This window comes from Lepisma saccharinum, chromosome 2 (genome assembly GCF_977018435.1).
Source record: "Lepisma saccharinum chromosome 2, izLepSacc3.1, whole genome shotgun sequence".
Taxonomy (NCBI): Eukaryota; Metazoa; Arthropoda; class Insecta; order Zygentoma; family Lepismatidae; genus Lepisma; species Lepisma saccharinum.
In genome coordinates this window covers 199,461,707-199,476,134 of record NC_139230.1, presented here as the reverse complement: position 1 = coordinate 199,476,134, position 14,428 = coordinate 199,461,707, and the positions used below count along the sequence as shown (strand labels likewise).

The 14,428-nt window shown below is 39.5% G+C and overlaps 1 protein-coding gene across 4 annotated transcripts in view; it reads right to left on the bottom strand.

The window, feature by feature from the left end:
- LOC145984254 (protein DENND6B) overlaps positions 1-14,428 on the bottom strand; it is an 86,577-nt gene that overhangs the window by 38,860 nt on the left and 33,289 nt on the right. The gene's annotated exons all lie outside the window — the stretch shown is intronic.

Sequence of the window (14,428 nt, the reverse complement as noted above, 5' to 3'; positions counted from 1 at the left end):
GGACAAGGAATGCCATGCACCAATGGTGGGCTTAATAGCATGAAGTTTGTCCCCAGTTACTGCATCCCACTCTTCCTGCCAAGTGTCAACAAGACAACAATGAAACACATTCTTTAGGTTGTTAGCTGGCAGAAAGTGGACGAGAACGTCACCATCTGCATCAGCCGACTTGGCGGCAGCATCCGCTGCTTCCTTCCCCTTTATGTTCACATGACCTAGGAACCCAGCAGAAGTGAACATCAGGACTGGCAGATAAGGACACGAGCTGTCGAAAATGCACTGCAGCACCAGATGCCAGAAAGTTGGCGATTCCAGACTCTGAAGCACACTGGTCGAATCAGTGCAGAGAACTTTCTTCAGACCACTGATATCAGCAAAGTCTAGTGCCTTTAACCTTTTGCTGCCCAAGGCCATTTTCACAAGTAAGCCTCTATTGCCCAAGCCGATTTTGAGTAAAATGCAGAATTTCAATTAAATGAGTGTAGATCGGAGGCTAATTGCCCTAGAGAGTGATATACCGTTGTACGCGGAATGAACCAGAGATTCAGACTATATGAAATTTTTGAAAATTCGGCATATATGTGGCAGGGGGGAGGGGGCTAACTCTCAATATTCCAAAATTTCGGAAAAAAAAAAATTGGTTCCCCGCCCTCCCCCCAAGAAAAAAGTACATGACAGTGTCGACATGCACATGGAAATGATCGCTGACATGTAAGGAAAACAAAAATATTTGCATTATTATCATATGACCAATGTAACTTGAGTTGTACCCCCAAAAGGAATGGTCGGCACGCCACTGATTCAAGCTTCAAAATGCAGTGGTACCTTGAAATGACTATAGCTCAGAAACTAAATGCCCTAGAGATATGAAAGATATACCGTTGTACGCAGAATGAATCACAGATTTAGACGATATATAATTTATGCACATTCGGCGTATATATGGAGGGAGAAAGGGGGGAAATCCCCTGAAAATACTTTTTTAAAAATGGGGTTTCGCCCCCCCCCCTTGCCCCCTGAAAAATGGATATGAAAAGTTCAAAATGCACATAGAAATTATCGCTGGCATGTAAGAAACAGAAAAATATTTGCATCATTGTCGTATGACCAATGTAACTTGAGTTGTACCCCCAAAAGGAATGGCCACTGATTCAAGCTTCAAAATGCAGCGGTACCTTGAAATGACTATAGCTCAGAAACTAAATGCCCTAGAGATATGAAAGATATACCGTTGTATGCAGAATGAATCACAGATTCAGACAATATATAACTTATGCACATTCGGCGTACATATTGAGGGGGAAAGGGGGGAAATCCCCTCAAAAATACTTTTCTTTAAAAAAATGGAGTACGGAGCACCTGATTGGTTGTAGGGGCCATGTGACCCAAAGATGTGACCTTTCTCGTCGTCCGATTCAAGGCGCTGTACTTCCGATGCAGACGACAGAAGTAGAATTCCTACCCGGTTTTTCATGCTCGTGCCCACAGACAAACCTCGTGCCTCTGCTCGTGCTGTGTGATGCGACAATACGCAATATTGACTGATGTATCTTTAATGACCACTGCATTGTGTAATTTATCGCAAGAACAGTGAAGTGCATTAAAAACTAAAAGAACAAAACAGTTTTTGTCAAACAAGTTGATAAAGTCCTCGTGGTAGGAGTTAAGTCTGTGGCTGCCATACCACCTAAACCGCAAAACTATTTCTTTAAAAAAATATTTTTTCGTTAGTATCTAACTGCCTAATATTGTGCCAGTAGAAATGTTTAGCATTCGTTTCAAAACTCTTAACATCGTATGATCTCTTGACAAAATTATTTTAAAATGTTTATCAGCATTCTCTAGATGCAATAAACAGTGGTCTGAAACTGTAAATTACTAATAGGCACTGTTACGTCAGTAGAGTGTACGATTGTGCAGAGTGTTTTGCGACGCCAGAGGTTACGCATGTTTGTTCTTTGTGGGTGTCTCTTCATCAACTTCATCAATATCATCACTCATATTCATATTTGCGATTAGCCAAAAGTGGTAGAAAGCGAAGTAAAATAAACCAAATCAATCAATAGTTGTATCATCCACAACAATGAAGTCTACTGTTGTTCTAGAGGTGCTTGTGATTCAGGTAGTTTTTTTTTTAATTACTTGCGTCATGCCGAAAAGTTTCCTTGATTATAAAATACTGTCTTGCTACACATGTGTTATACATGCAGAGCAAACTACTCCGAATGGTGTACAGTGTTTCTGACTTGAGCAATCTAATTAAAAATGGTATAAACACCAGTGCTCCAAGCATTTGTTGCACACTTAGGCATCTTATTTTCTAGATAAAACAAGCATGGATCAAGTTTTATCGGAACCCGGCTGGCTTCATGTAATAAACATAATGAGATTGTGATTTTACATTGACAATACATATGTCGGCTAATTCCATAAGTAAACTCTTAAGCAAAAAAAAAAAAAGGCCTACCCTTCCTTCAGACTTGGCGTTCCCATCCGAAATGCTCATTCTACGCCACTGCTACCGACTGATTCCACTGACTTGGACCCATCCATATAAAACACGTTAAATCTGGGTTACTGCGGGCAAAGCTCTGAAAACCTTTCCTGGTATTCGACCATTGGTGTTTCTGCCTTTGGGAGAGCAGTTAAAGAAATTTCAATGAAAGGTGCAGTAAATTCCCAAGTTAAGAGACATGGTATAAGTGGAGAAGCACCAGGCAAAAGACTATCAACATCAAGTGATGACAGGATCTTGTCTGCATGAACACTGAATGGGCTTCTGGAACAAGAATGTAGCCGGTACATAGTTACCATACTGTCTCTCTCGTCGGAGATGGTATGGAATGACAGATGTGAGGATATTGAGCAAAGATGGTAGTAGTAGTTCAGGATAAGTCACTGTCTATATAGACACAGTGATGGCTCTTATGCCTCAACATATAGATTCGTGACTGGACTGGTACGAAATGAAACGGAACACAAATTAATTCTAGCGTGATGAACAGTGTCAATAATTCGAAGCTGAGATGGATGGGTGGATGAATAGACAACACAGCCATACTCGAGCTTCGACTACCATTCTATCAGCACCCCAAGATGTATGACTTAAAATGCATAGAAAGCTGAGAACCCTTAGACAAGGGAACTTTAGTTGGCAAAAGTGAGATTGCTAGCTTAATTTCTAATTGAAAATTAAGCCAAAAAATTGAGCCTCATTCATGAAATGTAGAGGCGTTTTACCCATGTACAGGCCAGGGTTATGTTGGCAGGTACGTTGATGACAGAAGTATATGCACACGGATTTCTCAGATGAAAAGCTGAAACCAGTTTGGGAGGATCACTCAGTTTAGAGGCAGTTGGAGCTGACGAAACATGAGATTGCGCAAGTGGCAAAAGATAGTTAGCTTGTCCACATAGAGAAGACCAAGTACAGGGACGAGAATGTTTGTCATAACACTGTTCACCACTATGACAAACAGTCACACTCAGCATGCTGCCCTGGGGGACACCATTCCCTTGTAGATTCCCAACACGTACACAGAAATATCGGTCACTTAGGAAGTTTTGAATAAAGTATGCCATGTGGCCATGAACACCTTATGAGTAGAGCTGCCTCAATATACCAAATCACCACGTTATGTCATAGGCCTTTTGGAGGTCGAAGAAAATGGCAAGTAAGTGTTTCTTGTTCAAGAAAGTGTCCTGAATATGCATTTCAAGCTGAACCAGATGGTCCACCATGGAACGGTTGAAGTGAAACCCACATTGAAAGTTGTTAGTAAGGGAGTTCGCCTCCAACAACTAGGTGAGATGCTTGACCATGCACAGCATTAACATGCACACACACATAGTTACGATGATGTGCCTGTAAATAGAGGCTGTTTTGCAATCTTTGCCTAGTTTCAGGATAGGAACAGTAATTGCCTCCTTCTAGGAGATGGAGAATAAATCCTCCAACCAAAGCCTGTTAAAGACCGTGAGAAGGAAGACCTTAGCTGTTCTGGGCAGATGACTCAGCATCTTGTAGTGGTTCCTGTCTACTCCAGAAAACTAGAGGACTACATGCATGTTGTTCTTCACAATGGAAATGTGGCTGGTAATTTTCGGAGCTGGAAGCATGTAGCCAGGATATTTGCTATATCTCTGGGATCCCTTCATGCTCTAGTGCACTCAGAGGAGTGGCCACACCTTCCTGGATGCAACATACTTTGGTACACTTCTCCAAATGTTACCTGACCACCCTGAAAGATTTCTAAGTCCAGAAATCGTTAATTTGGCAACATAGCAGCAGCAGAGAGTAGCCAACTTTACTACAGGTCCCTCTACTAGGCGAGAAAATCTGTGGTGAAAGATTTACATTCTTCTTTATAACACGAAGTCAGAAACTATATTAAACCAACATATTAATATAGAAAAAAACCGAAAGCATAAGTATGAGAAATAATTTTAAAGAATACTTGTCATTCGGCATTTTAAAATTGGAATCAAAGAAACTGTTGTAAGGTTATTTCAGTCGTTTACCACGAGAGTGTCGGCCGCCCCTTCATTCAACAGGTCCCGGCAAATTGCGTTACAGGAAGTCCGTAAAAGAAACAGCTTGTTTTGTAATGTTTCCACTTTTCACAACTACAATTACAGTTACAATTACAATTGAAATAAGCAGGTACCTTGTCCCAAGGATGCTGGAAAAGGTGTCCTCCCAAATACAAATATTTCTGGCACCTTATTTCTGACATCTAATCTTAGATTAGACATCGCTACTTTATCCTCAGTTGTCGCGAGAGGGCCAGCAGCTTATTGGGGGAGTTGTCAGCCTGGAGAGGGTGCTTCATTCTGCATGAACGCGACACCTGTTGGCAGTGATGCCAACCGTAGGGACATGTCCCTATGCATGGGGACTTTTCACTATATTTCGCCCACATAGGGACAGATTTTGCCAAATGAGGGAAAACGCAGGGACTTTTTTCAATCTTGGAAAATAACATTTTATTGTGCAAAGGTGCAAAGCTTACTCACCAGTCAGTTGCACTTTATTCGTGCTCGGTTTGGAATTAATGGATTAGTTTATCTGGATACTTTAGCAAGGAGGAGAAAAAAGAACTAACTAACAAATCTCCATAAGAATTTTGGAACATTTTATCGGTTACCAAGAACTTTCAAGGCAAGTTCTTTTTTGAAAACATTTCCACTCTCGCGAAAATAGTGCTAACATTGCCACATTCTAAAGTGGAAACAAACATGATACAAAAACAAAAAAAAGAGAAATAAAATGAGACCAGAATTGTTAAAGACTGCAGGAAATACAGCATCACCAACCTACATCTATCTCTTCACAGCAGCAGCATGTATAATTTCAAATAACGTTATCAACAGTAAATGACTCAACATTATTTATTAGGGGTGTGCGGGATCGGAAAAAAAAATTCCCATCCCGATCCCGACTTCGGGAAATGACTTCCCGACTTTTCGGGATCCCGAGCAGTCGGGAAATACCGAATGATCACTTTAAAAAGTTGTTAATTCTTGATGTTTTCTGCATTGCAAGTTTCTGGAACTTATCGGAAATTGTAAGTTTTTATTCTATAAATGAAAAAGCAATCACTTAAAGTGAAAATGACGTGTAGAATTCGAGATTTCCAGAGCTTCAGGAAAATTCGAAAATATACCGTCCCGAAAATTTCCCAACTTGGTTCGGAAATTGCAAATTTTTCCCATCCCGAATATCGGGATTTAAAAAAATTCCAATCCCGATCCCATGCAGACCCAAAAAAGTTTGTCCCGCACAACCCTATTATTCATTAAGACAAGAATTTACAATACAGGACCCTTCTGTAATTTCTATGCTACATCTTACACTCACGAAATAATTAGTCGTGATGATTTATCTCAATTTAACATGTTGGGGTGAGGTGAAAAAATTGTTCAGTAACGTGTAGAAAGAAGTTGTAAAATTAGCTTTTCAATTCTCGGAATGATTCTCCATATACAAGTATGGTAGCCATATTTGTTGATATGAACAATTGACGTTCGCAATTAGTTACGCTGTCTACAGCATTGCCACACTGTTGATTTCATACTTGTAGAGCATGGATTGTGTAAGAATGGCGGAAGAGAACAGTAAAAAATTTGTTAATGTCATACAGATTGTTAGGTGAGAGTGTGCAGGAGGATGGCCGTTGGCTAATTAATAAACTTATGGATTTTGGTATATTGCCCAAAGAAGGTGCTTACATGTGACAGTGACAATCACGATGTAGCAGAACATGTGGAATGTATACTGATTTGATTACAGGTAAGTTTGACAACAATGCATCAATCGTAAATTTGAAGGATATGAAAATGGCGTCTTCGATGATGAACGTTTGCCATTAAAGTGCTACGAAAATAAGATTTTTTTTATTGGTTTGTAATCCCAATTAGCACAAAACCATTCACGGATAGTCCCACTGACTATTCTCGGTAAGGTTAGGTTAAGTTAGGTTAGGCAAGCCAAACGTAGTTAAAATTTGGGGTCAAAAAACCATGCACGGGTAGCCCCACAAACCATTGACGGGTAGCCCCACAAACCATTGACGGATAGCCCCACGAAACAAATTAACGGTAAGGTTAGGTTAGGTTAGGATAGGCAAACATAGCTAAAATTTGGGGTCACAGTAATATCAGGAATGTATATTTCGTTTTTCAAGTATTGGAAACACAAAATTTTCCGGTAAATAATGAGCGGACCACTCAATTTCACTTACTTTGCAATTTCTACAGGTGACCCCCAAATTTTAACTTCAAATTTGTGATTAGGAGCCCTCAATTAGTGAGTATGCGAAATATTACAAAAATCAGGGAGGGGTCCTGTATTGTAAATTCGCTCCTTCATTAATTGTGGAAGCACAATTATATTTTATCTTCTGTTTTGCATGCTCATGAGGTGTTGTTTTTTTTAGTTGCTTTACTTGGCCTACGGACATTTGGTCAGTTGTAGGGAAATTTTGACTATGTCTGTAGACATTGCCGAAAAATGGTTAGCAACACTGTCGGCTACCAGACGTAGTGAGTGTACGCTCATGTTCACTTCTGTTTGCGTTTATCAGTACGCGTGTTGTTTATACTGTGTTATTGAGTTTGTGTGCTATTCAGTGCTATTGCTTTATTGTGTGTTAATTGTTATTCATTCATTAGTTATGCTGCTAAACAAATATAGTGTGGAACAAAGAGTTTTTATGTACGATATTTACATGAAAATGAACTCTTGCAGAAAAGTGGTCAGGCAATTACGAGAGACAGGATCTCTTGAACCTAAGAAACGTGTTGTATTGCTGTTGAAGGAGGTCATTTTCAACATTTCTTATAACACAGGAGGTTAGTGTTCATCATTATTATTACTTTTAAATATCATTTTACGCTTTCGGTTTGCTTTATGCACCAGGATGCTGTTTTCCCTTTTTGCAACTGAGGATAAAGTAGCGATGTCTAATCTAAGATTAGATGTCAGAAATAAGGTGCCAGAAATATTTGTATTTGGGAGGACACCTTTTCCAGCATCCTTGCGACAAGGTACGTGCTTATTTCAATTATAATTATAACTGTAACTGTAGTTGTGAAAAGTGGAAACATTACAAAACAAGTGGTTTCTGTTACGCAATTTGCCGAGACCTGTTGCATGACTGAGCCACCAGTTCTAATAGATCAAAATATCAGAGTGCAAGGACATGAGAAGAACAATCCTACATGTAGAACAAATGAGATAAACCTTCATCTGTTTATGGGAACCATGAAAACCATAGGTGAAACACTTGGTACTCTTTAGTATAAATACTGAGTAATTAGAATAAAAATTTTCCTACTCAGGAGCCCTCTGGAGTCAATTCAAAGCAATGAATTACATTGAAACTGAAAGGCAGAACAAATCCCCCCCCCCTGAAAAAGTTAAAATTTTCTCCAACAGATGGAAACGTGGTGCTGAAACTGCTGTTGCTTTCTGATATGTCAATGTATGGTGTGGATTCACTGCTGATTTCATTCTGGGCCCTTTTTGCTTTGAGGAGCTGACATCGCAAGGTGCTGCCATGTGCTCCATTACAAGTGCAAGTTATGCTCATCTCCTTGCATAATATGTAGGACTGAGCAGCTTTGAACCAATACAGATACCGATGCTGATACTCTTACCGATTCCGATACTGATACTTGAAAATTACAATAATTAAAATTTGTTCAAAATATTGATCAATATCAGTGTGTAAATATTAGAGCTGACCCGATACCACCATTTGCTGTTACCAATATCATGAACGATTCCTACCAATATCCATACTTGTATAATTCCAGTATAAATAACAAAGGCTAGTTACTGAGTCATACTAACTCGTCACATCACTAGGCATGTATCTAGAAATATATTTGGGGAGCCAGTCCGAGCCAAGTGTCTCAGAAATATAATAATATAAGTGTGTCTATTTAATACTTTAATATAATTATGAGTCGATTCGTAATACTACATAAATTAATTAATTAGTACTTAATTTTTCCAATCCATATGGAGTATTGTTGTATGTAACCACAGACTATGAAACGGAGGAAAGACAACGCTAATGCCTATTTTGTTCTTTGTTTCTTGACTAAAAAATATTATTAATACATTAATAGTAAAAGGACGCTATAAAATCAGAGATAAAACAGCAAATATTCATCATCTAGCTCACATGTATAGTTCAGACCGCTAAAATTTTGTGTAAAAACGACTGTCATGGCAAGGAAATTAATGTCAAAGAAGTAAAAAATTGAATATTTATTGAATAACAAAAAGAATGATGGTATGTCCATTTTATGAAAAATAAAGTTCCTGATAAATATTTTATGTACATTATTGTAAGTAGTGCTGTACATAAATCTTTGTAGGGGCCTCCCAGATGGTGTAGTGTTAATCACATTGTAATCAATAGATTCCAGGTTTGATACTAAGTGGAGGCACATAGTGGTTCCTGGTCCCACTTTCTAATGTAGGTCCAGTCCCGATTAGTCTATCTGTGCATAAAGTGGACTTGAAACAAGAACTGGCTGATACCGGTAGTCATACAAAAGACTGACACAGAAGGGAAGAGGACAAGAAGAAATTGCTGAATCCCTTTCCCGCTTGAACGTAGATAAAACAAAGCTAATTTCACAGTGACCTGCATCCCTCTTTTCCAAGAACTCCACAGCTACCTGACCTGGCATAGGTCCAGTCCCGATTAGCCTGAGAGGCAGGTGGTTTAAAAACATTTACCTATGTTACGACCACGAGCTTCAAGCACGAATTGGCAATGAATGGTTTATTTCCCACAGCGTTAACTAAGCAGTTAAATGCCTTCATGGTTACGTTTGGGTTCAGCTTTCACTTACCCATGTCTTTGATCTTGCCATCTGCTTCCCAGGAGAGTGGGGTTTTATCCAGTGCTTCTAGGAAAAATATATGAAACTTCCTGTACTGGTCTCCCAATCTGTCACAAGGAAGGGTGAACAAACTTTTAGAAGGGACAAATGTTGATACAAGCTGTTGCCTTTGACCGCTTTTCTAGCCACTGAGAATCTTTGGTATCAGTAAAAGAAAATCAACCGATATTCACTTACGCCGATACTGCCAGTATCGGCTCAGCCCTAGTAAATATTATTCTCCAATTATATGCATAAATTTACCAAGAAATTTGCTTTAGAATATTCAAGAATTATATCTGAATATTTATATAGATATTATGTAATCACAAAATCTAGTTTTTCATTTAAAATTGGTGCAAAATAAAAAGAAAGTTTGAATTTTCTGTAATTTCCAGGATAATTAGTCTCCGCGAAAGTGTTGCGTGCCATTTTTGCAGACCCCATGAAGACTAATATGCTTGAAAATTATCAGCTGGTATCGGTAGTTGAATTCCAACCAATACTCTCCGATACCGATACTGCTGGTATCGGCCATTATCGATACATAAGCATCGGCATCGGCTCAGCCCTAATAATATGTGGACCCAGTCTGCAAGAACAATGATGTTTATAGAGACCACTGCCTTCATGCAAGATGGAGCATCCCAACATGTTTGTCGAAAAGTAAAGGACCTGCTTTATGTCAACTCTGGCAATGATCATGTCATCTCCAGAGCTTTTCCAGATGCTTGGCCACATAGTTCTCTGGACATGAACCCACGTGATTTTTGGCTGTGGGAATTCCTGAAATATTGTGTTTATCAGGAATGTGTATTGAGTCTGCCAAAGCTGAAAGCCAGTGTAGCATGGCATGTTGCTACCCTTCCCAGGGAAAAGCTTTGTGCAACCCCTCTTACACTTCCAAAGGGTGATTCGTGCAGATGGCGTGCATATTTAAGAATGCTGAAAATAAAGTTTTACATGTCCCACTTCTGGTTGTCATTATTTCAGTTCTACCTAATGGCGAAAAATTTGAACTATCCCCCCCCCCCCCCCCATTGGTATATATCATTATGGACCTTCCAGCGGACGCTGGAAGCCAATGAGAAAAAGGAAAACAAGAGATCTATACACGATGAAGTGCCCAAATGTTGATTGAAATGCACTCTCCAGTATACTCTCCAGTATTGAGAAGTACCAAGCCACTGTTCTCTAGGAATTCCTTCCTCTACCTCATGGCCTCTGTTCTCTGTGCAGAGTGAGCCCAACAGGAGATGGTGGGCACTGAAATCACCCACCAGTAAAAGAGGCACTGGGAGCTGTGTGAAGAGCTTGTCATGTGCAAAACACAAGAGTGTCTCTCATTGTGTGTGATATATATGCTGCACAGGGTAACAGAATGCACCACATACATCCGGGCAGATGCTAAGCAGCCGAGAGTGAAGACTGTCTGCAACTTCGATTGCAACAACACCACAAGTTCTCTTATCCAACCTATACACTGTATAATCCCTTCAAAAAAAAAAAATAGCTGGATGTAATCAGGTGGGTCTCCTGAAGACAAATGGCAAGGAGATAAATGCAATAACAACAGATGCACTTCCTCAAAATGGAATCAAATGCCATTTAAGTTCCATTGAATTAGGGCCATGTTTTTAAAACCGTTAACATTTCAGGCAAAACATATTGGACCCTTTCACGATGGTGTAAACTCTGCCCCATCCTCTAGACCATCCCTTTGAGGAGATAAAGAGGAATGAGATCTGGGAGATGGGGATCTCTGACTGGAGGGAGGAAGACTTTCCTCCTGTCTTTGCTGTTTTGCTGAAGCTTACACTTCAGCAGGTTTCTTGCTCGTCTTGTAACTGTAACAAGCAGGTGAACCCTGCTTCAGGGTAGCCTTCCTGCCTGAAGGCTTGGATGGAGAGGTTGCCATAACAGACTTCAGAAAATTCCTCTTATACTGAGGTTTGAAAGGTGGAAAGTGTTGTTTCTTAACACATGGTTGCGGAATGGTCTTCGTCTCAACTTTCTTGGGTGCTGGGGCCTTTGGTTTCTCTGCACTGGATGGCTGAATGAGAGTTGGTCTGGGTACTCACATCAGATGTGTGTGTGCCAACTTTGAACATTTGAACTGGAGCTTTCACAACTACAGATGCATATGGAGTAGAGGCAGATGGAGGTGTTGGTGATTTGAGGAGACTTTTGGTTTCCACCACTCAGATCTTCTTGATGACAACAAGCTCACAGATCGTTCATTCATAGAGGTACGATAGACAGTCACAAGGCAATGGAGATTGATCCTCCTTGCTGTTCACACACCTGGGTGGCAACTGACAAGTTTCTGTCTGTCCACAGGTGCCACAGATGGAAATGGTGAACTTACAGGCTGTTGAGGTATGTCCGAAGTGCTGGAACTTGAGACACCTCAGCTGATAGGGGATATATGGCAGAACTCTAAGTCTGAAGTAGGCAACGTTAATATGTCAAAGGTGCAACTGTGTTCTGGAGACAGCCTGCTGACTGGCAAGTTCACTAAGGAGCTGTTTCACTGGAAAGAGAAAGTTCCCAGTGAGTTATGACACTACTGCAGATGTTGAGGATGCAATGGGGTTCTACCTTTACTGAGACTTCACAGATTTTTGTGGTACACAATAGGTTGGTAGATTGTCTATCACTTGCTGTATCCGTCATTGCTTTGTAATCAAGGGGTCCCAGGTTCAATATCCGGTGGAGGCACAAGTGGTTCGGATCCCACTTTAAACTGTAGGTCCACTCCCAATTAACATTACTGTGCATAAAGTGGGCTTAAAACAGCAACTCAAACCAAACTTGCTGTCTCTATTTACGGTGTACCATTGCTGAGCTATTTAATGGAACCTGGTGGAAATGAACCTGTTTCAATCTGCACCAATCCTTTATTCAGAAGAGGTGACTTTTTCATTAAATCTCCTAGACATCATGTTCCTGGTCTCTTCCACTTTGTCACAGGAATTGGTTTTGGGAACGCAATCAATGTTAAGAATATCCCCTAAGATGGCTGTCTTCCCCTTCACAGTTCTGGGAGCCAACGAGGCTAGTGTGTCCTACCTGGGTCACTTGTCAACAAGCTAAGAATCAACTCGAAGCAACTACTTGGAACAGAGACCACTGGAACTCCTGACTGATGGGACAGTTTTGTCCATCCCACCAGCCTGTCGGCTTAGGGGAGGACACCCTCCTGTTACACTTCCACAAAGTGCACTTCCTCTCCTTCCCCTTTTGGTTTGGGGTGTCACTCCCTCCATGTGCTACCCATGCTTTCATGCTCTATTGAGGTTACCCCAGGGAGTAAATGAAAAACTAAACAAACACAGAACCAAAATGTTAAAACCATATGACCCTTCATGATGGATGCGGTAAATGCTGTTTAAAATTACTTATGTGAAATTTAGAAATTTCATGTAAGTAACATATGACCCTTCATTGGCGGTGATGGCGATGAAGGCAGAGGATGGATGGAAATGGAAGATGATGCAAAAATGAAGGGTGCAATGAATATCGGGATGAAAATACTTGCTGTTCATGCCACTAAGCCCCCTCCTTATGTTCACCATTGATTCATTACACAATCTTTTCTTTGCAACTGGACAAAAAATGTTAAAAGATATATCTTCATCACTAAATACCACTATTTCTCATCATCGGAAGTCCAATGATTGAATTTCTGAGCCCATTCCACGAGTTTCTCCATTTCAGTTGTGAGGAGTTGCTTTACATGTCCATCAACCAATTCATGTGGAATCCATGTTAGAAATGATTCACAAGAGTACAAGTTACTACACTCCTCAGAAAAAATAAACTTTTATTACGTACCTTTCTCTAACCTTCCATGTTTCAACCTTGTCAACAGAGCAACCTCAGGACAAAAATATTAAAATGACACAAAAACAAGTAAATGGGTTGTAAAAGAAAAAAGTTCAAATAGGAATTAGGACCAAACATCCTCATCACACATGGCAACTACTTATGTCAATTAAGTACAGAATGTTAATTCATGCAAACACTTCCTGTAATTCTCTTTGTTATCTGCAAGAGCATAGTGTTTTAAGCTTATTCATGGATCACTTCTCCCATCTGTAACTTTTCAGAGGCCTTTAGTTAGAATTCTTACATTTGCAACATTATACCAAATAAACAATAATCAGATATACCATATTTACACATGTAAAGTGTGCGTGTGTGTATAATGTGCACTCTGGTTTTGGATGGGTAAAAGTGACAAAAAAAAAAATATATCTCGTATATAGCCTAATGCACAGTAAAATCCAGTTTCAAGAAATGACTTGCATAGTTGTAGGTTGTAAATCTGATCAAGAGTGAATGACGTCACACCTATTCAATTGCTCATTCCTTCTTTTTCAAAATATATACTTTTTCTTTCCGTGACTAATGTAACATTTATACTGGGCACATTCAGGACCTTCCAAATAGCTTTCTTCCATTAAGGAATTTACACACTCCATGTATGTCATATTATTTGGCCAGTAATACATTTTAATTTTTATTATCTTTTTCCTTGTTTTCTTTCATCCAAAGTACCATAAAAATCATAATGTTTCTTCATTTTTTTATGAACTTATTTCCACCGCATTTCACATTAGTGTCGTTATCTTGTATGGAATACTGTTTCCATATTCAGAAACTGCAGGATTCAAGCTTTACAATGATATATAACATGATAAGGTTCCGTAAACATGAAAAATCAATCCAAGTGTCCCAAAATCATGAAATGACCCTGTACGGTTTCATGTTGGGTGTCTGAATTATTCTGTGCATAATACGCACCACAGTTTTTGGGGGCAAAAATTTTGGAATAAAGTGCGCATTATACATGAGTAAATACGGTACTTCATTTTAGAAGTTGTATGTACGAATTTTTTCATTACTTATAGCAGGTTTCTGTTCACAGAAGAGCAGTATATTAAATGTCAGAAATAATTACGAAAGTAAAAAATTCTTAATCTTCTTTCTGTAGTACAGACTTTACTAAATTCCATGACTC